Here is a 21,693-nt window from a genome sequence, read left to right as displayed (position 1 = left end):
TTATAAAATTATTAACTATCTGAAGCAATACCAAAAGCAGCATTACAGACAACAGAAACTCTTCCTTTACCCAGCATCAGTTGAATTTTGTGTTTTGTGAGGGAGGGGGAATGTCAAGAATGGAGACAAAGGGGGAAAAGACATGCACAGAACACCCAGTTTCAAGCTCTCAAGATCTGAGTGGTGAACACTGGTGAAATATATTTTTCAGCTAACTTTTTTTTCACACGAATAATAATTTTGCTTATTTACTACCATAAAATGATATTAACTTCTGATTTGCTACAAGATACTGTTTCAGAATGTGACCATTGCAATCTTTGTATGATGCCTAAAACAGCAGTGCCTTTATAGCAATATGCAACTTGTACTGTTTGACTTGTTTTAACTGATTCAGTCATTTATGTGTGCACTTAAAATGTGAAGAATCTTCCTGCATTTTATCTGGAGCATAATCTTTTCCCAGACTAGTGGCTCCAGAGAACCACTTAAATAGAAGTAACAATATGGCAAAGTTTTAGCAGTCTGGGAACACAAATATCCCACGTTTCCAAGAGTAGACTGTGTTCTACAGTACAGTAATAGCCAAGTCCAATGTCTAACCTGTAACACACATTCTGTAATTCTAAACATCATTAAGTCCTTTGTGCAGAAACCACCAAATCCTAAAAATTGCATATACATTTAAAACCATTGTGCTCTCCAACGGTTAAAGAGTTTTACACCAATATTATTGAATACTTAGAATGCAAAACATGTTGTGGATACATTATACAAAATCCATGCTAAAACTTAAGCACTTCCACCACTTCCACTTACTTCCCTATTTCATAATCTTTGCCTTTTCTGCGCCTTCTCAAGTTGTCATTTAACCGTAAAAAATGAAGCTGTTCAATAGCAACAACCTGTCCATGTTCCAGTAATTTCAAATTTTATTACATTGTCCCTTTCAATTATCAGCTAAGGGCACATTTTTGAACAGATTACCTATCCTCTTTTTTCTAAATAATGAATGAAACTACAAACAATAACCATAGCAGTTTGCTAATACAATAAAACAGATGGGCTGCTACTAGGAAAGAACAATTCCACTTCCCCCTGCACTTACTTCTGGCCATATCTCTTGGTCAAGGGCACTCGCCAGACCCTTTGTTGAGCAACAATCTATTAATTTCTTTAGGAATGAATTAGCTTTCCTACGTTTAGTAAGCTGAGCTGTCTCGACAGCAGAGTCCTGTGGCTGGTACAAGCAGCTCTCCCCAACATCAGTCAGACACCACGGCAGACACAACCAACTGTCAAATTATGTCAGAAGAAACAGAGATGTCCACGCTGTTTGGATGGCCTGTCCCTGCTTTAGGAGTTGCCATCCCTGACAACAGTAATGAAAATTCATAACTCACTCGGGTTTGTGATGTCTGAATAATGTTCTGACAAGCCAACAGTTGATCACCTTTGCCTAAAGCCTACATAAAATGGCAGTGAAAGCAGCAGAGATGTGACAGAAATAGACGTTAAATCCCTGCAGAAAAGCGAACCACTGGCTCATTTTACCAAGTACAGCCAAGAGTGGTCTCATTCAGGTTCTGTAATCCATTACTACTACAGTGTTTCTTCCACACATGAGACATGATTAGAATCTACAATTACTCCGTATGAAGCCAGGACCAGGTTTCTACAGTCACAGACAGCGCTCACCACTGAGAAGTTTAAAACTCCAAGAGTAGGTAACAAGAACTAGTTCTACTTCTATTTTCTTCACTGACCTGTGTGGCTTCCACAATTCATGTTACCACCAGAAAACAAACTAAAAAAATTTTGGTTTTGCATTCATCCCAAAGTTGTTTTGTTTTTGTCCATTTTAGCTGAGATGAGAACAATTCTTAGAACTGTAGGCCTGTATTTGGGATACCCACCTGTGCACACTTTCCATTTTTGTACAATGCTACTTGTCTTAAAAAGCTCCATTTTAGACACTTAGTGAAGGTTTAAAGCCCCAGAGCCATTTAACTTCTAAACCTACTGAACTTCACAACAAATTAAAAAAATCCTTATTAACCAACTCAAAACCTTATTAACTAAAACTCAATAGCAAATTAATACATAACAAAATTGGCAAACTGTTTGGTCAAAGACAAAACACAGCAACATAACAGATTAGACCTTCCTCTACAGATTTTTTCTCTCTTAACAAACAGTCAACTTTTAATGTGTATTACAATTTACAATTAAACTTACTTACAGACTAATAGAATTTTCTTGTCAAAATTCTGAAAACTGTACCATCAAACCAATTATTTTGTTGCTACAAAATACTTGTATACAACACACAGCCATTTACAGTTGATGAACTGCACTGACAAAAACCAGAGTACGGAATCCCAACAAAAACATACACAGCTACTCGGGGTTTAGTGCTGCAAGAACCCCACCGTAACTAGAACACGAACAGAGTAATGAATTTATCACAGTGGTTACATTTAGTAAGTATCAATTAACTAAACCCAAGCATTTATAATGCCAGAACACAAGTAGGGTAAACCTTGGTAACTTTTTAGTACAGGTGTACTGTGAGTAACGATAAGAATTTTCAACTTCAGACTGTGTTTTAAGATGCGTGACAGTTCTTAAGAAGCAAACTCAGAATGAATATTATTCTCACACCATTACTTGTTAGGAACACGCTACAGCTCCCCAGACTGGAAGGAAATAAACCTCAATATCACAGAAACAAAAACTAGCAGAGAAAAGCTTGAAGCACCACACACAATGACTGCAGCGCCATCCCTTCCAGCACCCCACAGCACACAGACCTCCTGAAGAGCAGCACTGCGCTCTATTCATAACTTTTTTCTACCACATGAAGCCAAAAGAGCAGAGTGACAAAAACTGGTATTTTTAATAAGATAATAAAGATTATTCCTACTGTACTAGTTACAGCATTTTGTTCTTTTGACATCAAAAAAAGTAGGGGTCATAACTGGCTGTTACTGATTTATACTGACAGAAATTGGGCACAAATGCTAAATAAAGATTAGTTAATATTTGCAGAAGACTTTGAACATACAAAATGCTATGTAAGTAGCAAGTATTAAGTCTTCCCACACACTCATTCTGGCATCCTTCCAAGCAGGGAAGTCCCACAGAAACATTTCAACAGCAGTAAGGAGAAACAGAGCTCAGGCAATTGCAGCTAAATTCACAACAGCCCTTCCACGGAGCACCTGCGAAACTGGAGAGAGCCAATGCCCACTGCCTGCTACAAATTCAACACCAGAAAAGAAACTCTGCTCCAACATGGCTTGCACAAACGCACACTGAACAACCCACAGCTCTGTACACCTCTGTACACCCTCAAATGACTGACAGAACTCCAAAAATCTTGCAAATGTGACTTGCCTGTTGTCTGGTATTTCTGACTACAACTTCACAAAGCAAAATCACAGCCTACAGCTGTCAGTTTGATTTTCACATAGAAGTTTATTTTCAACAAATTACAGTTCTGCATAGGCAGTTCAATGCCATCCTGATGCCCGAGCCCACCAGGGCTCAGAAGCTCAGCAGGGTCAGCCCCAGTCAGTGTTTGAAAGTGAGACCTCCTGGCAATGCCGACCGGGGGCTGCAGGTTCTGGTCCCGAGGACTTCCCTGTCCCCGTCCAAGCTTGCTCGGCCATGGCAGATGAACCTCAGGAGTTAAAGGCTGGGGCCAGTTCTGCGCACGCTGTGCCTCACCTGAAACATCCACTGTGCAGGCTGGAAGGGCTCACCCAGGTGGGGAGAGCCCTGCCCAAATCTTCCTTTGCAAAGCCAAGCCGCGATGGTGACAGTTCTGCCTAGAGGTGACCAGTTTCCCCAGATCTAAACCCTAAAATGGCGAGGAATCAGGCAGTGAATCACAATGTCACACTTTCTGATCAACCAACAGTAAAGCTCTTCCCAAACACGTAAAGGAAACCAGCACCTTCGCTAGGACTCCACACTGTAAACAACACTCAGCAAGATTTCTCCTGAGAGGGGAAGGAAACAAAATCGTCTGAACTGAGCCCAAAGTGAGGTAAAGAGAAGAGGCACACGACATGTTCAGGCACTTCTAAGTATCTCTGAAGGACAATATTAATATTTTATGAGATTAAAACAGGGTATGACTGATTTAATTATCAAGTACTCCCAAAGGTGAGACCTGTAGCCTCAGCATGCCCCACAAATCTCAGAAGCTGGGAGGGATGGGACTAAGGACCATTGTACATGATGGTCTGTATTCTGTGAACAGGCCAAAGCCTGTGGATAGACCTGGCACTGCAGCCTCCATAAACCACAGAAAACTCCAGAGTGCAAAGGCTCATAATGAGATCTAACCACAACTGGCTGGGAAGCATCCAGCTGAAGGAGGAGGTCTAGCAGGATTTTGACAACAGCATCTGATTAACCATTCCAAGGCTGGAAGAAAACCTTGATGAGAGGAAAGTCTTCTATAATTGTTCCTAAAATCTTCTCTTACCCCTTCCATCTTATTCCCATCAACACCTGTACAACTTCTAACCAGCAAACAGACTGAAACCAAACAAAAATGTACATGTTCTTCCTGCCTGTATAAATTAATGCAAATCACCTGCAGTCCTGAATTTCCTTGCAGAGCTCTAACTGACCTGTGACAGACTTTGTAACATTTGGGGGTTGGGGGGATAAATAAATAATTAAAACGGGATATCAGTAGAGAGATTAGAGGACCACTTTTGGAACTGGCATATCACCCTAATGGTTGTTATGAGTAAGACCAGGTAGAAAAGTAGTCGATGACAGCAGGAAAAAAGTTTTCCTGGTCCTAACATTACAGAAAACGTTGCCATTAGTGTTGGATCAGGCAACTGACACAACACTTCAGCTACTGAAATACTGAACACTTCTGTATCCTCACTGGCCAAAAGCTCCTGTACCACTTTCTATACAGAAGCAGCAGCCAAATTGACTCAGCAGGGATTTAACCCACAGAAAACTTCTCTTCACCTTAAACCAGTTCACCTGTGAGGTGCAAATGGGCAGCAAACACAGGCACAAGGCAGACCACAGAACACTCAGCCAGGGCACAGAGACAAAGTCACACCATGGAATGGGCCCTGTGACACGGGAAGGTTCAGCAGCAGCAGCAGCTGGAAGTGAACAAATATGGAAGGAAGAACCCTATGAAAGAGGGAGGAAACTCTGCACATGGAGTTACGTTCAAAAATTATTTCCAGTTATTTCCAGCTACAAAACTGCCGAATTTCTGTTCTTTCACATCAGTTAAGTGACTGTCTCCCCACCAACTACCCTCGCTGGAAAAACAACTTCACATTTTCAATGGATTGCTAGGCTTGATTTCTCTCCTCCAGAACTAAAAAGTTAAACTTTCAAGATAAACATTTGCACCTCCCACACCTGACAGGACAATGTATTCCAACACCACTGTTTTTACATTAAAGCAGTTACTTATAGATACTTATGTATCTAATAGGTCACCTCAACACATTCCACAACAGACATAAAAATGTGAAGGTGATACAACTGGGCACAGAATATACTTCTGAAATGGCTCCAGTAAGCACAAACACATTCTTACACTTTCCTACCTTTCCCATCTTCCTCACTATGTTTTCCTTCATCCTGGTAATCCTATTTCATCTCCCAGGACATTTAATTCCTTATATATTAACAAATAGTGTTTATTATAAAGGAACTGAAAAGCTTCAGTAAGTTTCTTAAATCCCCAAGCTACCAGGACCATCAACTCCATCTGGCATCCAGAAGAACCATTAGAATTTTTCCACACTTCTCTTCACCAGAGACAGGGGAGGACTAAGCCCATTTGTAGGATTATGAAAGAATGCATAAATCCCCTCTTGTAAACAAAACTTCCCCAACCAGTTTTTGAATGCAAGGTATGCTTTTCATAGTTTATAGCCCCTTGGCACAGAAAGGAAAACCCTTGAGAATTCAATTTTACAGAGGTTGTTTCTGCATTTGTGGGTGAATACAGAGAATCTTAATGAGTGACCTACCATGTAAGAAGGGAACTTTCTGTATGTTCTTCCATCCAGTGCTACTGACATTGAAAGTGTCTATAATATTGTATATATTTTTATACTACACTGATGTAAACGATCTGTCTTGCCACCTTTGAAAATTTTTGCTTAGCAGCTGCTACTGCTCTGAAGTACAAACATACTGAGTACACAAGTTTATGAACTTTCATAAAACCACTGCATTGCTGAACAGAAATTGAGCAGCATAACTGAGACAATGCAATGCAGCAAGAGAAATAAAATGCCTAAAGGCTGATTTTTCTGATTATGTTTCAACTGTCAAGCCACAGGTTGTCTGTGCACAGAATCTGCTGTTTCACGCAGAGCAGTAACAGCACACACAGAGCTCGCATTTTAGTTGATAAACATTTTAAAATATTAAATATGTATCAGTTTTGAAAATACAGTTTATCAAAGCAATTCAAATGGAAGCACACTTATTAAACAGAGCAGCTTAAACAGAGTAACAAATTAATACAGTGGGGGGAAAACCCAAACATTTTTCATTGTCTTTCAAGTAATTGCCTTAATAAATGATTTCTATGTTTGGTAGATCTACATGGAAAAGCCAATTTCACCTGTTCTTCAGCCAACTGTTCATTAGGCAAGTAAGAACAGACCTGTATCACAGATTCAAGAGAGACACTTGTGCAGCTTTCCTTTCTGGTTACCATAGTTTCAAATGAACTGTAGATTTCTAGAAAAAGTACTTCTGAGAAGGAATAAAAATATCACTGCTTAAACATGAAAACTACAAGAAGAATCATTTTGATCAGTGTATGAGTGGCACTTAAGTGAACAGGTAAATGCTTCAGAAAGGAACTTTTACCTGCAGGACTTTGTCACAGGCGCAGTAGTGAAGCTTGAGCCTGGACAGCAGCAGCAAATCCAACCAGAGGGAAGGGAAATGCAGACAACCAAAGAGCCAATGAGTGGCCATACACATCTCTCTCCTTTTCAAAAACTCTCAGTTAAAAAAAAAAATCACCAGCCCTAACCAGGACATTCGGTTCCCAGGCCTCTGTCATCAATATTTTACAAACATCTACCAAAGGGTGGAAAGGCATGAAACTTCATAGGAATTCAAGATGACTTTATGACCTGAAATAAAAAAGGCCCTTCCAATAAGAACAGAGTAACAGGTTGCCACAGAGATTGCAGAAGCTCCATCCTCTGAGACATTTTAAAGGACAAATTCCTGACCTACAGGACAAGATCCAAGAAGGTTGGACCAAACCTCCAGGGGACCTTTCCCACCTATGCAGTTCTGTGACCAAGACCACAAGTAATATTTTCTTTGTGGTGTCACTTCTAGGAAGCAACTGTGCATTCATAATGCAAAGCTTTATTGTGTGTGGTGCTAAAAAGAAAGTATTTTGGATATAGTTGTTCAAACAGGTACGTAAGAAACAGTAAAAATAAAATAGTATTTGGCCGCACACTAAACTGGAACTTTTCTGTAAGAATATAGTTCCCATCACAAAACAGTACAAAATAACAACATTTTACAAATTCTTATGTTATTACTCTTAAATTATTAATATGATAATCTTTCTTTTTCAAATACATTTAAACTGTTCTCTCTACCCTAAATCAGGATACAACAGTCCATATCAACTCTCTCTCCTGTTTCTCTGCTGCAAGCACAGCTCTGCCATGTGATACAAAGGCTTCAGTCACTGGTCATTCTTGTTCTGAAAAAAAAGCCTTGATCAAGTCTTCCCGATTTCCTCCCTTGGAAAAAACATCGTAATTAATCAGGTCTCTGTTTCTCAGCAAATCAGAATGGAATGGCCAGTGGTCAACAGGCACCACCTTATTCCACAAATTAAGTTAGTTAGCTGCTATAACCATATTTACAAAAAACATCTTATTTCAGGACTCATGGCAGATAAAGTAACCTTCAAATTAAAAACCAGAGACCTCAAATGCACACATGAATTGCAAAGTTGTGTTCTTAACACTTACTGCTTGGACTGGGGGGGAGTTGTATCTTCAGTATATATACTCAATTGTCCACAGCAAAATAATGAGAGTAACACATGAAAAAATACAGATCTTCATAATTCACACTCATACGCTGTATAAACACTCCTTATAATGAACTCTCCCTGCTCAAAGATTACACTCCAATAGAAAACATCAGCCAATTATATTACTTGCTTATTATCTGCTTACTAAGACTTGATATGGTCCAAATTTCCAGAGCTGATCCTTCTTAAGGGATGAACTGGGAGTTTTACCTAAAGCAATAACAGGTAATAGCATGAAAGACTAAAAAAGCCTTATCTTGAATGGCTTATTTTTATTTGTAAACAAAGTAAGTCCATTTGTTTTCCCAGATATGGTGCTGCAAGGTAGGTCTTAAAACTCAGGCTGAAATCTTGTGCTGAATAAAACCTGCAATTCAGCCCTTAGCAAGAACTGCAACACGACCTCAAACAAAAACTACCCACTTCTTTCTAGGCAGGTCACTCGTACTGAGCAACAGGAAAGTAACTGCATCGAGTCCTTTCCTACATGCCCACGTGTGTCACACCCCACCCCTGCCCAGGAAGCACCAGACAGGTGTGTGCTGGATGAGTGGGGCACCACCAGAGAAGGGAGAAACACGGGGGGACCGGCAGGTCTGGTCAGGTGACCTGCACATCACCCAAACTCACCCACTCACTGGCCAGAACCTGAGCAGCATTTCACCAAACCTTGGCAGCAAATTCAAGTCAGTTTTGGAATGCAATCCCAGCTAAATAAAACATGTATACCTAAGGTTTGTTGTTGTTTTTTAAAGTGGTCAATAATTTCAGAAATGTTTTGTGTTCTATGAAATGTCAGTATATCTGATTTCATTATTTTGTTAACAGAAAACCCTGAGATTTGGAATCCAGTGAGTTAAGATGACTGCAGAGATACCATTACATGGCAATAGGCACCATTTGAGACCCTTCTCAGAACACAGGCAAAGGTCATCAGCTCGCTCTATCAACCCTTGAACATTGGGAACAGACACAAAAATACTTTCCTCTTTAGAGCCACACAAACACTACCAAAAACTGCTGCAGAAAACAAATGGACTTCTAATGTCACACATATTCACTTGCTTTAATTCAATGACAAATCTTCACTGAAATGAAAATGCAAAAAGTACATGCATAAAGTCAAGTGCATAAAAGGTTGTGTAAGGGCAGGACTAACAAGGTATCAGATTCAGAGCCATAAGAAAATAAACCATTCACTTAGCCAACAAAAAAAAATGCCACTAAAGAAACCAACCAACATGTTCTCAGATACTTTTTTGGGTAGGTATTGTGATTAACTTCTCAATCACAGATCACAACCTACCCTGCCAATCTTCTTACATCTACTCACTCTTCTGATCATTATCTTTTACAAAAATAAGGCCTTCAAAGTGGGAAATCATAGCCAGCTACACAATCCAAAAAAATGGACAAAAATAAAGTGCATACCTGGACAAAGCAGTGATCTGACAGCTGACTTCATTTCCCTCTGAAGCCACAGTAAGACAAGAGGCAGCTGCATACAAATGTGGTCCTGCATGTCCTTCATTTCTGACTCTAATTGGCATAAGGAAGTTTAAAAACAGACGCTGCCTGTGCTCCTCCATTCAAGTCCGTAGCCAGTAAAGGCCAGGAAAAACTAACTGCACATAAAAGCCAACAGGGTACCCTGGGGGATCAAATTTTCCCACAATCCTATCTCCAAACTTGGCTGCCAGAGATCAGAAAATGTTTGAGAGATGAAAGAAACATCTCACCCTCCCTTCTTCTAAGGTCTCATATGAGATTTTAATAGTGCAACACTTGGAAATACAGAGATACTAAAAACTGGTGAAGTATTCTGTGAAATAATACAACAGCATAACTGATCAAATTTAAGATTCTGGTCTAGGTCTTAGTGATCCCACCCACCAAACTGAGAGGGTCAACAAAAGAGAACACATTTTACGTGCTGATACCTGAACAGTGAAAAATGTCAAGACAGAAGCCAGTCAGGTAACAGCCCCTCAAGCTCCCCAAATTCAACAAGTCAGCACTAGTCCTACTACTGTGTGTGATGATCTAATTGAGGGTCACCTTCAGAGGTTTCCCTTACTTTGCATTTACACTCATTCCCCCAAAAAAAACCAGAAAAAAAATCCAACTTTACCAGATTTTTATGAACTACAAGATGAGAATACCTTAAAAAATAAATTACAACTACATTTTACATCTCCAACTCTCAAAACAAAATTTTTCACTGTAGTACTCTTAAGTAAATACCTGACCTTGTCAAAAGTCACATCAGATTTAAAGGCTAACCCTTAAACCACATAAACATAACTTTCTGAAAGTAGACTTTTTTTCCAATATAAAAAGCCAACTGAAGTTACTGTACGAATCTTCAAACATGAAGCACCGAATGGTGCAGGAGTGTAACTGGCTTAGTGCTTAGTGCTCCAAGCAAGCTCTGAGAAGGCGCCAGTGCCGGCCTAGGCGCTCCAGCCGTACCAGCCAACCCTGCGGGACGCGCTGCCCGCCCCTCCCTCTGCCCGAGCCCCGCTCCGGCCGCGGCGCCCCCTGGGGACGGGGCCCGGCACTGCAGCCCCGCCCGGCCCGGTCTGCGGGAGCGGCTCTCGCGTCCCCGCCGGGTCGCGGTTCGGTTCGGTTCGGTACGACCTCTGCGCACATCGAGAGCACCAAAGGGCGGGAGGCCAAGGAGGCCCCAGCACAGCCCGGACCGCCTGACTGTTCCAGGGGCAGAACAGCACCGGGACCACGGAGAACTCCCATTTTTACTTACACTTTGAGTTTAAAAGAGTAGTTTATCTATAACACTGGATGGCGTTGAATCTAAACGAAGGCAATAAGCTTGTATATCACCATTTAAGCTACTGTGATGCACATGGAAAAGAGCTTTCCATTCCTCCATAGATGTGCTATGTACAAGCTTTGTATTTTCCAACCTAAAACTCCAATTCCCTGCTCACCTCAGTTTCCCAAGGACTAAGTTGTCGCTTTATTCTCTCTTTCTCTTTGTCAATGATCCTCATATAAGGAATATGAGGTTTTCAGAATGTGAGTGTTTTAAGTGATAGGGAGAAAGTAAGCAGAGCTTTAAGAGTATTAAACTGGTATGTTGATGGCTGCTATCAATCACTTCTTTCCATGACAAAACAACTACTGAAGCAGATGAAGCTCTTGGAAATTCTCACATCTCGACGACAGAGACACAATCGACAACAGATTCCTCTTTCCAGTATGTTTTCGGAATTACACATATAAAAAAATAAAAACTTTTTAAAAAGGCAAACAAACAACACCCACCACCAAAACCCAACAGAACCATTTTAGAAATTCACACTTACAATATTCTTCTAAGTTTTCAAACCAATCAGAGACGAAATGGTCACTCTGTAGGCAGAGATCACACAGAGTTCAAAACCTCGTCTCATCTGACAAAACACGGCGTTCCACTAACACAACAACAAGTACAAGTAGGCAGCAGAGAAATATTTGCTTACTTTTCGGGATTCATTTGGTGAAAATAATCAACAAAAGTATTTCATGTTTCTGTAAAATACACAACCTGTTTCTGCTGGCTCACAAGTTTCAGAAAAACTAATCTCTCCTATGGTTGCCAGCAGCAAAACAACTGAGACAGTAATACAACAAATGAACATGACAAACGAGGACTCTAAAATCACTCTAAATTTGAGCCACAAGTGACAAAGAGAAGCCTAATTTTAAAAAGTTCATAAAGCTCTGATGTGCCAACACCATTTCATGACTTAACCAAGTCTAACACAGTTGCTCCCACCACCAGGAGCACGAACCTTCAAGTGGTTTGTTGCCTGCAGCTATTTTCTACAGGCAACTGCAATAACATGTAATATTCAACAGAAGCTGTCTACATAACTTTTTTTAAAGAATTCAGTTGCTGTTGGTAAGTTACACTGAAACAAAATAAAACTGGAGAGTATTTAACTGACAAGTCTATTTACAATCCCTCCAAGTGGAAATTACTTCATTACGCACATTTAAAGACTTGAACACATAAAGCTGGAATGTGATATATTTATGGAATTTGAGTTAGATTAACAGCCAGCTAATTGAATACTCCTACTTTAGAAATGGATTGCTATTCAAGTAATATAATTCATTTCTGAGTATTTTAATAATCTATGAAACTACCCAATTTTTATCATTTCCCAGAACTCAGTTTTTAAAAATGGATTAAAATACCACAGTATCCTTGATTTGAGCCAACTCACTCAATTTCAGCTTTCAGTTGCGAAGCATCAAGACTTTATATCAAAAAGAGGAGAGCTCGACATGAATTGTAATTGAACTTCTTAAATACAAATCTAACAAACCCTTACACTGCTTATTGATTTTACTCAGTATTATCTCCCTAAAGCTGTAAATGCATGAAAAAGCTCCAAAAATGTAACTCCGGCCCAAGTACATAACTTGGGAGTTATCTGAGTGCTAGGAAGTATCACATGAAAATTAAAGCCTCTGCCATCCCTCAGTTCTATGCCTGGTTGCTTGTTTGAATTTAAGCTTATACACCAGCCAACCTTGAGTTTTGCCACAGCTACCTTAATATAAACAACAGAAATTCAGGGGTTTGTCTCAGAGGTTGTAGAGCCCACCTGTAGTCAGCACTGTAAAACATCACTTGGTTTTGCCAAGAAGGACCAACATGAGCCCCATCAGCTAACAGAGAAAGATCTATCTGGTAGAGATGTGATTCAATTAATATTTTTCTCCTTTGTACAACTTTGAAGCTTTCTTTGTTAAATTCATCAAACAGTGTGCGGATTCTACCCCGTTCAGCTACAGCTCTTTCAGCAGCAAAAAGCTGCAGGTTTATGCTAAGAGCATGGCAGCTGTTTTCCCACACCATGTTTTATTTAGTAATGAAACTATTATCATGGCTATACCGGGAAACAAACTCTGCTACCCATTGAAGAGCCCCCATACCAGATCCGTGGTACTGCGAGTCTGGAACTCATCACCACTAAGATTTATTCACAAAATTATGAATTGAGGATAACGAGCAAGGGATACCAAGACGACAGAGATTAATGACTGTCAATTGCACAATCACCCGTGGTATTTATTTACCTGCACATAACCAGCCAGCCTGCACATGGGTATTTTGCAAGTCTTGGGACAGCTCACTACCAGATAAACACTCAAGGAATAATAATAAATAATTGATTTAAAGAAAAGAGAATATGAAAAGGGGGAAAAGTTGTTTTAAATGGCCAAGTACTACAAACGAGAACGAAGCAATCAATCACAAATCGACACCGAACTGCCAAGAGTTAACAGTGAGACCCATGCTTGGAAAACACCTCGCTGTAGGAAACGCCAGGAACTCTCGTTCCTGGTCATTTAAAACAGGATTCAACAAAAACTCCCGGAGAGCACGAAAGCGGCCGTACAACGGCTTCGAGGGAAGCGATCCAAAAGGCGTTTTCCTGCAACAGCGGAGCCGGGACGAGGCCACGCGGGGTGCGGAGCAGCGCGGGGGGCGAGGCGGGAGCGGCCGGGGGGGCCCGGCCCGGCGGAAGCGGCTCCTCCCGCGCGGCGGGGCCGATGGGCGGGCGATGGGCGGCGGAGCGATGGGCAATGGGCGATGGGCGGGCAATGGGCGGCGGGCGGATGGGCGGGCAATGGGCGGCGGGCGCGGCGGAGCAGGCCCGGCGGCCCCGCCGTGACGCACTTGGGCCCCCGCCCGCCCGGCCCGGGGCACGGCCACAACGCGGGGGAACAGCGGCGGGCCAGGCGCCTCGGAGACCCGGCACGCCGGGGTGTGGCTCCGGGGGGCGCACGGGAAGGGGCTGCCAAAAAGAAATTTTGAAAAAAACCAAACAAAAACAAAAAGCACATAACCAAAAAAAAAAAAACCACCACCACCAAACCGCCTCCCCCGGTAACTCCAGAGCACCGGACTCTCCGGTAAAGGAAACTTTCCATTAGCTCGCCTCATCCTGTAGGAAGACAACATCAGCGATAGCCGAGCCGGGGCAGTACAATAAATAAATAAAAGCAGCGACAGAGGGGCCCGAGCGCCCCCGCTCACCGGGGGGACGAGAAAAAATAAAAAAATAGGTCGGTGGGTCCCGGATTTGCACGGGACAGACGGATTATACAACGCTGCCAGGGCAGAGGAAGGCACGGAAGCAGAGCCGTGCGGGCCCCGGGGCCAGCTCGGGCAGGAATTCCCGAAAAATGGGCCTCCCAGCCCAGCCATCTGTGGCCGCTCGCCCCCCTGGGCCTCCGTCCCTGACCGCAGCAACAACTACAGAGAGATATTTTTAATCCATGTAGGGAAAATAAGCGCCCAGAAAAGAGAAACACCAGGAAAGCTCTCGCCTCCTACCTGGGCAGGGTTCAGCTCAGTTCAGTGCGTGCCGAGGAGGAGGGGGCAGAGGAGCACTATCTAAAACAAAAGTGGCGCCAAAACCCCCCAGTAAGAACCATTCTCCTTCCTCCTCCTCCTCCTCCCCGCCCTCCCCCACCGGGGCCGGCGAGAGCCCAGCGGGGTTCCAGCAACACGCGGCTCCCGGCATCGGGAGTCCCCGGCACAAGTTGGCAAGCGCCCTTTCATTACAAAAAAAAAAAAATAAAGGAAGCTGAACGGAAACTGCCACAACTCTTCCTCTTCGCGGGCAGCCGCCGAGGAGCTCGGCCAAAGTCACTCAGAGGGGAAAACTCGCCCCACAAAGGCCTTGCCCGAGCTGGGCGCCGGGGCGGGGGGCACAGCGAAGGGAGTAGGGGGGGGAAGGCGCAGGTCGGTCCCCACGTCCTCACTCGCTCGGGCCGAGGGCGCGCCGGTCCCGCCAGCGCAGTCACGGGGAAGGGCGGCCGGGGCTGCCCCAGCTCGGGGAAGAGAGACGGAGCAGAGAAACTGCGGTCCCTCGGCACTTCCCTACGCGGGCAGCCGCCGGGAGCGGGCTGGCAGGAAGAACTTGGCTGCTGGGCAGCGCGGAGCGGGCGAAGGGAGCCGGGCGGGCGCTGTCAGGGGTGCGAGTCCCCCCTGCGCGGCCTCCCCCGGCACTCGGCCCGGGGGCACCGGCGGCCGCCCCACCATTTTCTGTGCGCGGCCCAGCGCTGTCCCCAGCGCGGCCGCCCCGACCCCCTTCCCTCCCCTTGCTGCCCACCCGGCCCGGCCCGGCTCGGCTCGGCTCGCACACACACACACACCCCACGCACACAATGCCCGAGTCCTCCATCTTGCCGGCAGCCCCTGCTCGGCTCGGCAGAAGGGGGGAGGAGGAGGAGGAGAAGGCGGTTCTCCATTTTAGCTCGCCGAGCGCCGGGCCCGGGCGGGCCGCGGCCGGCTCTGGGGAGGAGGAAGGGGCCCCGGGCGAGCAGGGGGGCCGCTTTCGGCGCCCTCTCGCTCTCCCGGCCGCGCTCCTCTCGACTCCCCCTCCCCGCCGCGGCGCGCCGGGATCGGGGGGTGGGGAAGCGGGGGCTGGAGTGTTTTCGCGGCTCGGCCCCGCCGTCCTCCATCTTGGCTGCGCGCAGTGCCCGCGGCCAGCCGGCCTGGCGCCCCGGCCCGGCCCCGCCGCCGCGCACCGCGATCCCGAGTCCCCCCGCCAAACTTCCAGAAGCTTCGCCGCCATTTTCTAACTTACCTTGCCCAGTGTCGGCGCAGGCAGCGAGGAAGGCCCCGGCTCACGGCTCCGCTCCCGCGTGCCCGGCGCGTCTGGCCGGCTGCGCGCCCGTGCGGGCCAGTGCCGGGCTATGGGCGCGGAGGGGCCGCGGGGCGCGGGCGGGTCGGGGTTATTTAATTTGGCGGCGGCGCCGGGGATTGTTTGGGGTGTTCGCTGCTCGGCGGCTCGCGGGCGAATGGAGGGCGCAGGCGCCACCTGGCGGCCGCCCAGCGGGCCGGCTCTCCTGGGCCTGGGGCGACACCTGCCGGCCGCGAGCGGCGCCGCCGCGTCGAGCGGGTAAACAACGTGCGGCGCATGCGCGGGGCGGGATCGGGATCGGGATCGGGATCTGGGAGCGGGAGCGGCCTCGGGACGCGGCGCGGCCTAAAAAGGAGCGAGCTCTGAGCGCGGGGGGAGGCGGCGGGACCGAACCGGCCACACGCGGGCCTGGGGCACTTGGCCGTGGCGGCACTGGAGCTACTGGGATCGCTGGGGCCGCTCCCCGGGAGGGATCCCGGGCCGGGCGCTCCCAGCGGCGCCGGACCCGCGTTGGGCCCCAGGAGGCGAGGCCGGGAGCGGCGGAGCCCGTGGCGTGGGAGACGAAGGCGAGAGAGCCCGCACGGGCGGAGGGTCCCGGTGTGGAAATGCGGGATCGTCCTCGCTGTCTGCTCTCCACGAGCGTGTTCCCAGTGCCATGAGCATTCCCTCCCGGGCTCTGAGTGCGATTCCTTTTCTCCCCTACGTGAGGATTCTTAGGAACCTGAAACAACCCATATAAGCAGTACGGAATTCTTAAAGTAACCTGATACACAGTTTGTGACACTTTTTTTTCACCGTATTGTGTAATGCTCAGCACATTACTCATGCTGAATAGTTGCACGTAAGCTTATATTGAGATCAGTCAGCACAATAATAGTTTTGTCCCGATAATTAGTCTCTAATCACCCTTTTGTATTTATCTACTTTTTTTTGGGAGAGCCTTAGCATAACTAAGCAGACAGCTGAGTTACTCTGCTCACCTGCCCAACAAAGGCAGGATACTTAAGATTATTCACCAGTTCTAATCTTTTCAAAACTAACATGAGGCACACGCAAAGAAACGCAAGTAACGCTTACAATGGCAACTGTGATCAGATAAGGAATGTTTTAAAAAACCCAACATCATACAAACTGCTGTCACCTAGGAATTCTAGATACAATCTGTCAGTTGGTCCATGAGATAAGCCTACAAAAATATATAGCTTGAATTCACATTAGAGAATGTTTTTGTACCTCCTGTCCAAATTGTGGGGAAAAAAAGAAGCAGAAAAGTTCCCTTATAGGGAACACTTTAAAATAGTATCCTGAATGCCTGGTCATACAATTCTGTTCAGAGTTTCAGTTGCAGCTACAGGTGCAGCTGCTGCTCTTTCATGTGTATGTGATAATGTCTATCTGAAAACTGTAGAACTGTGAATGAAAACATTAAACCTCAAGTAAGCCTTAAATATGATATATATGATTGTAAAATGACACTTAGAAATAGAAAGGAGCTGAATCTATTTTTGCCTCCCTTGTACAAAGTCAACTTCTGAGAGCTGCCAGATAAGACTTCTCCATGAAAAAACAAACTACGACAGTTTGCCTGCACAGAATTCCAGTAATGTGTCTTCTACTTGAGCTACAAAGGGCTAACTCATTTTACAACCTCAATCCAAAACCTCACCAGATTATAGCAGCTTCCTGGGGAGCTGGCAGGAGCACAACTTGGAGGCAGCTCCAGTCAGCTGTGCATGAAATCCATGTATGGCAAGTGTGTCAGGTATTTGGTCTATTCCAAAACCACTGTAGTTCACACCGGAGCTCAAAGCTGAGAGATTTTAGGCAAATGTCTTTAACAGAAGGAAATGTGACACAGGTGTGTTTTTGAAGGAATTAGTGTGCAAGTGCTGACAATACCATGGTAGAGTTCAGCCCATTTCCAAAACTGACTCAGGCCTTGGAAGCCCAAATCCATAACACTTCCATGTGTCCTGACTCACACAGCAGAATAGGCACTCTTAAACTTGTGATAAAACATGGACCCTGGAGAGCAGACTCCAGGTGCACAGGCACATTACCAACCCCTGGTCACAGAGCCTGCCTAAGAGGATTTTGCACTCTTCAGTTCTTTTCCTCCCACCCAGTTGTTTCATTCAGCTGTTTGCCCAGCTGCTGTCTTAGCAAAACTGTTGCCTCATCAGAGAAGTGGGGAAGGACATTTGGTTTCTAAGGGACTGGTTTAACTTCCCCCTCCCAACCTGGATCATTTCTCAGACTCTGTTTAGAGAACAACTACAGGAGCAATTCCATCAGCACAACTGAAGGTGCTGAGCTCTCCTCTGAGGCCGGGAAACGTTTCTCCTCTGCTCCAGTGATCAGAGGACAGGAATTTCTTCAGTCAGCTGTGTCCTGTGAGGATTCCTCACCTTAAGGAGGACCAAACTGGCTCTCTGAAGAGTTTAACTGCTGCAGTTTCCCTGTGAACTGATCGTGCTTCTGGGACTGAGCCTTCCAGTTGGTACAACAGGGAAGGCGAGATGAAAAGCATTCCTCTGTGAGCACACCACTTCTTTCTAAACTAACAATTCCAGAAAGGGCTCCTACCATCTGTTCAGACTTTGTGAAAAAACAAAGAACATCCTGAAGTTTCTGTATAGTTTTAGCACTCTAGCATCCTTTCCAATACAATGAAAAATGTAAAAGAAAAATAAGTGCTATCAAAGCATGATAAGGAAATAGGGATATTTAAAATTCTGACCTGCCTAGAAAGGATTTATGTCTGTCAGAAAAGAAGTTCTGTGGAAAACTGGGAGAAAGTATTCTACAGGACTGTCATCTTTTTGATAAAAGCTACTCTTTAGGAACTTCAAAGGCCACCATTTCTGATATCGAGCCCAATTCAGAGAGGATTTGACAAAGACTTTACCACAGGCACTTTGACTATGCTTGATCCAAAGAGAGTTTAGTGATCAGTCACACAGTTAGGAAACTGAGCAAGGAGAAGTCGGATACCAATTCCATGTCTGAATTAATGGCCAAAGGTTCACCACTGGAGAAGATCAGAATAAACTCAAGCTGCCAGATGGCTGATTCATGCTCATGCTGCTTCCTTTTCTTTGAGGGCAGTAGAATAGGAACCCCCTCTGCAGTTCCATTTCCTCTTTTCTATTATAAAAGACCCCAACCAAACAAAACAAAACAAAATTTTAAAAAAGCAACAACACCCACAATCACTTACCTTAAATAAAAAAAAAAACAACAACAACTGTGCTTGTGATAATTGGAAAACAAACCAGAATTTGTATACTGGATTCCTTCCAAGGTATGATGGTAACTTTGATGGCCTGTATTGAATAAGCCACAGTCATATTTTATCTGTTGAGTCGAGTACAGAGGGAAAAAGCAGTCTTTCCAGTAGGATTTTTTTTCCCAGGTTTTTGAAACTGGCTTAGTCACTCTAGGGAAATCTGTTCTAAATCCTTTTGAAGATGAGCTATTACATAAGAAACAAAAATAAAAACCAAAAAATGGGTTACTTTCCCATAATTTGCAGGAGAGAGATTGCAGATCTGTAGCTCCTTAGGCCTTTCCCTGTTCTGTGAATACTTTCTTTTGCCATTTACATAAGTCTCCCTTGTGTGCCCCTATTTCTCTCCAGGTCTTTCCAGAACACTTAACTCACATCTGAATTTTCTTTGATTCTCAAACCTGTAAAGGAGCACAGAATTACAGTTTGTTCGGTGCCACTAAAAAGGAAGTTTTAACTCCCCTTCATTATCAGCTCTAGAAATGAGCAGAACCCCAGTAAGTCACAGATTCCTTCCTGTGAATTGCATTGGCAGCGGCTTCATTCGGTCCTCTGTGTTACCCAAAGCCCTGTGCTCATTCCCCTCTTTGGGTGAGGTGTTCTTGCTATGTCTTGTTCTTAGAGATAACAATCCCTTAGTCATGTTTTAAAGTTCCATCACCAAACTGTGTAAAGGCCACACCAGTTTTGTGTAGGAAATAAAGAACAGCCCTGATTCTCTTCAGTCAGGAGGAGCCGCTTTCACTTCAGACATCACCTCACCCTGTGTGCAGGAACAAGTAAGAGTTACCATTCAGGCCACGTCTCTGGGATCCAGGACACAATCTGCTCTAGTTTCCAGATGTAGGGAAGTTTCTAAAGACACAGACAAGACACACTGGTGTTGTGTAGCTGAAGTCCAGGAAGATGGATCATGAGTCAAGGATCATTTAATGCATCAGGCACTATGACAGCATCAGTGACAAACTCTGAGGAGGATGCACAGGAACCAGAGAAACATGTTTCAAACTGGGTAAGCTGGGTAAGTGGCAGGGCATGGTTAAGGCAGCAGAGAACAGCCTGTGCAACAGAAAAGGGCTGGGGTGAGGAGCTGCCAAGAAGTGAAATAAGGTCAAGCAGGGCCAAACAGCAACAACCAGCACTGAGCAGGGAGGCAGCTTTAGCTGAGCTACAGCTAAAAACCAGTGAAACTACATCATACTCTGGATGGGTAGGGTGCCTCACCCAGAGGAACAGAAAGCAGCTGGTCAGATTTCCTAGGATTTCAGCCCTCCTGAGACTCTGACATGGAGCCAGGGGCTGCCTGAAAAGGCAAGGAAGGAGGCTGGCTTGCGTCTAGGTAAAGTTAAAGCAGAACTAAGACAGAAACATCAACTTCTGCCCAAGATCATAGAGCAAAACAATTATAAACAGCAAGGTATACATTTATGTTTAAGCTTTGAAGAAAATCCTCCATGAAATGCATGGGACAGCTCTCCTCTGTGTGTGAAGGCAAACACAAGGTTTGGATGATGACAGTGGACGGTGTATCTTGGTTTTTTCCCCACAAACTATTGAGGCTGGAACTTAGAGGGTTAAAGGAGAAGTATAGGCAGTGGGGGAGTTGTTACTGACAAGTACAGTCAAGGAACAGATTAGTCTTTCAGATAATAAACTTGTATGGCTGACTTACCACATTCCCAAGGTCCTATATCTCTGTCCCTTGCATAGTTTCCTTTGGTTTAGATTTCACCATCAACCAACTTCAAGGTTCCTTTCAGACTCTCTTTCTTGTAAGTCCCCCATACTGCCAGTTCTGTCTGGGGCTCGAGGCCATTTCTGCTCCTCAGCTGACTCAGTGGGATGTGGAAGCACAGCAAAGTGTGATTTTGTCATTAGCCGTGATTATGAGTTTTTGTAAGTGGCACAATGCGTAACAAGTTGCAAGGAATACAACAATTTATGACATCTTGGTGGCTTGCACAGATGTTCAAAACCGTTATGATAAAAATACTTCTTATAGACTGCAACTTCCTTCAGAGTGACAGCAACAGTCCTGCAAAGCCTCAGTGCCAGCAGCTGTGACCAAAGTGTTTCCACCTCTGTGGCAAAGGGCACACCTGCATGTTCACCATAAATAATGAGGACAGCGATTCCCAACCCCACTCCACCCATATCTCCATTCCCTGCACCTCCTGGTTCCAGCTGTGAGCCCAGCAGAGGTGATGCCAACCTGGAACACGGGTCTTCCTAAAAGAAACTTGGAATTGGCAATTAAGCCTTTACAACAGCTCTTAACAAAGTTATAAATTGTGATGCAGAGATAGGAGTCAAATCGTTATTTTTGGTACATCTGTTTTGCAAAACACCCATTTGAAGCAACAAGGTTTTCTCTGGTGGCTTGCACCGTTACTGAGAGAGCTCCCACAGGGGCTCCAACAACATCACACGGGTCGGTTATGCAGGACAGGGAAGCAAAGTCAATCCTGGACTCAGAAGCCTCTCTCTGTTACACACAAGAGTTAAAAAGAAGAGATGACTGTGGCTCAACACCCACGTTTGAAAGGCTTGTATTCAGCTGATTAACTATTTGGATTAAGTGATGACTCTCATATGCTGCAAAATTAAGTTACATAGGAGAAATTGTGTCAAGAGTTTTA

General features: G+C 44.8%; 1 protein-coding gene across 4 annotated transcripts in view; it reads right to left on the bottom strand.

Annotated features, from left to right (window-relative positions):
- The window catches only part of STAG2 (STAG2 cohesin complex component), a 75,440-nt gene extending 59,521 nt beyond the window's left edge, over positions 1 to 15,919 (bottom strand). For 3 of the 4 annotated variants that reach the window (XM_071569727.1, XM_071569730.1, XM_071569729.1), the window contains exon 1: positions 15,709 to 15,919. The gene's annotated coding sequence lies outside the window, so the exon portion shown is untranslated. Of the gene's footprint in view, positions 1 to 14,450; positions 14,622 to 15,708 lie in introns of those variants that run through there. The other variant, XM_071569728.1, reaches the window with a different exon arrangement.
- Between the last annotated feature and the right edge of the window lie 5,774 nt (positions 15,920 to 21,693).

This window comes from Pithys albifrons, chromosome 14, assembly GCF_047495875.1.
Source record: "Pithys albifrons albifrons isolate INPA30051 chromosome 14, PitAlb_v1, whole genome shotgun sequence".
Lineage (NCBI taxonomy): Eukaryota > Metazoa > Chordata > Aves > Passeriformes > Thamnophilidae > Pithys > Pithys albifrons.
This window is presented reverse-complemented; position numbering and strand designations above follow the sequence as displayed.